We start from the raw sequence: 3,323 nt of genomic DNA on the forward strand, positions 1-3,323 counted from the left end.
AGTTGGTGTGGATAGATGAAGAAGAGAGAGAGGAGAGAAGTGGAGGTGATAGGACTTTTCATAGTAGGTTAGTGTTATTAAATTAGTAAAGTTAGTTTTTTTTATTGATTTACAAATGGAATTGGATATTTACAATGGGAGTATCCAAGTAGGATACAAATTAGGAAGAAAAAACTCTTAATAGATAAGAAAACATGGATTTCTTACAATGTTGATGCTCCAAGTGTCTTGAGTAGGGTCAATTTTGACGCTTGTTGACGGTCCACTAGCTTTGACGGAACGTTTTTTTCACTCTTGACCTTCCTTTGGGAGCCAAGGTAATTGAATATTAGTAATCAATCACCATGATGCTGTCTTTCAAGAGAAGAGGCTGAATTTTATGGTTTTTTGATAGATATGGGTAATATGGATGAGGAAAAATGAGACTAGGTGGTCAATTTTGAAATGGAAGTGTGTGTAGGAAACATGAGTTCACCATGGTTTCTCTTATTCCTCAAGGTTTAGAAGAAGGTGAGTAGGGTGCAGAGAGGAGTGGTGAGAGAGGTGGGGATGATAAGTGGAGAGGTGTGTGTGAAAAAGGAAAATGATAAAGTGGAAGAGGGAGTGTGGCTGCATAGCATAGGCAAATTGGGGTCCACAAATAAAATCCTAGCTCATAGCTCGTAGCTCAAAAAAATATGAAAAAATTTGAGGTGAAATTTCAGCTCACAAGCTACAACTTTTGTTTGTATTACCTTTTCAATTCGGGGAGCATGTGATCTTTAAAAATTCAGCAAAACCGATTGTTTTTTCCACTGCACAAGGTCCTTGTCAGGTCCTTCTTTGGATGATTCTTTTGAATACCTCCAAGAGTGAGCTCCCCATGGTGCATGCATGCATTCCACATACCATTGACCTTATTTGGTAGGTCTATAATCGAAGATATTGTTGAGATCATGATATAAGTGAATAGTACAACTAAGAAAATCAAATATTGAGGGGTCTAAAAAAATATGTACATGTCAAATATAAATAATATAGGTGGAAAAAATATAAAGGGGTCAAAATAAATCTCTCTCATTATAAGTCTTCCATAAAAAGATGAATATTTTTGGTGTTCTAATGTATGAGAGTAAAAGAGAATAGATGTAGGAAGGAAAAATCACAATAGTAAATAAATATACACATAAATAAAACTAGTTTTTTTGGATTTTTGTTGGGATGGAGTTACACCAAAACTAAGAGAAGCTTGCATGAAATTATTATTATATGGAATAAAGAGTATGCAAAATGGTAAGAAAAAATATGGTGATGGTGAGTCAATGTACATAGCATAAATAACACACCATAGGTAGAAATATTTAAATAAATGCCAAAATAATTATGAAAAATCCTTTTATTTAGGCCCTATATACAATGAAATATTTACACACAAATGGGCCATAATATACTTATATTTTTTATTTTTTTTATTATTTTTATTTTTTTGGCTCAACTAGCCCAGTGACTAGCTAGCTGAGGGTTTTTAAGAAGATATGGGAAAAGTCCCTACCTCATACACACCTATATACAGTGAAATGGTAGGGATAGCCACAGTGTTTGGATGATTTTGGTAGGGTGGGTTAACTCACTATGGCAATTACGGAAAGCCGAAAAACGGCTATCAATAGCAATGTCTCTATGTAACTTTTCTAACACAAGGAAATATCTCCATGACATTGCTTAAACTCTACACCCAAGTAATGATGCAATAGCCTGAAATATTTCATCTTGAAAGTAGCATTCAAATTAGCCTTAACATTCAGCAATATGTCTCTCATTTGGTCCAATGATTAGCAAATCATCCACATAAAGAACCACAATGAGAAGTATATCACCCTCACACTTTACATACAATGTTGTTGGACTATTACAAAATACTTGTTTGACCAAATGAGTGCCAGCCTTCTCATACCAAGAACGAGAAGATTCCTTCAACTCATAGAACACTTTGTTACATATGCACACTTTATCCTCTTGTCCCTTCTTGCTAAAAGCGCGAGGCTACGTTACATAAACTTCCTCAAATATGACACCATTCAAGAAAGCACTAACAATGTCGGATTGGTGTACATTGCAACCAAAATAAGATGCCAATGCACATAGAAAATGCACAATAGTCATATGACAAATGAGTGGAAAAGTCTCTTCCTAACCTATTTCCTTTTTGTCGTGCATAACCTTTTACAACAAGTCGAGCCTTATGACGATCAATCTCACCATTCGGCTTGCATTTCAACTTGTAGACCCACTTTGTACCAATGGAATTTTTGCCATGAGGCAAATTACATAAATTTCATGTGTCATTTTCTATAAGTGCATCATATTGTGATTGCGTGGCAGCCATCCAATTTTCTAAATTCTGTGCTTCATAAAATGATTGAGGTTCCTTAACATTATGTGAGCTTGACATAAGCAAAGCATAACAATTTGATGCATAAGAGGGATGGAAAGAACTTGAACAAGTATGACTAGACAAAGGTGCATCCAATTTACTTTCAGCTCACGAGGTACAACTTTTGTTTGTATCACCTTTTCAAATTCGGGGAGCATGTGATCTTTAAAAATTCAGCAAAACCGACTGTTTTTTCCCTTGCACAAGGTCCTTGTGAGGTCCTTCTTTGGATGATTCTTTTGAATACCTCCAAGAGTGAGCTCCCCATGGTGCATGCATGCATTCCACATACCATTGACCTTATGTGGTAGGTCTATAATTGAAGATATTGTTGAGATCATGATATAAGTGAATAGTACAACTGAGAAAATCAAATATTGAGGGGTCTAAAAAAATATGTACATGTCAAATATAAATAATATAGGTGGAAAAAATATAAAGGGGTAAAAATAAATCTCTCTCATTATAAGTCTATCATAAAAAGATGAATATTTTTGGTGTTCTAATTTATGAGAGTAAAAGAGAATAGATGTAGGAAGGAAAAATCATAATAGTGAAAAAATATACACATAAATAAAACTAGTTTTTTTAGATTTTTGTTGGGATGGAGTTACACCAAAACTAAGAGAAGCTTGCATGAAATTATTATTATATGGAATAAAGAGTACGCAAAATGGTAAGAGAAAATATGGTAATGGTGAGTCAATGTACATAGCATAAATAACACACCATAGGTAGAAATATTTAAATAAATACCAAAATAATTATGAAAAATCCTTTTATTTAGGCCCTGTATACAATGAAATATTTACACACAAATGGGCCATAATATACTTATATTTTTTATTTTTTTGGCTCAACTAGCCCAGTGACTAGCTAGCTGAGGGTTTTTAAGAAGATATAGGAAAAG

The sequence above is a fragment of the Adiantum capillus-veneris genome, chromosome 20 (genome assembly GCF_014529385.1).
Source record: "Adiantum capillus-veneris isolate H3 chromosome 20, ASM1452938v2, whole genome shotgun sequence".
NCBI lineage: Eukaryota > Viridiplantae > Streptophyta > Polypodiopsida > Polypodiales > Pteridaceae > Adiantum > Adiantum capillus-veneris.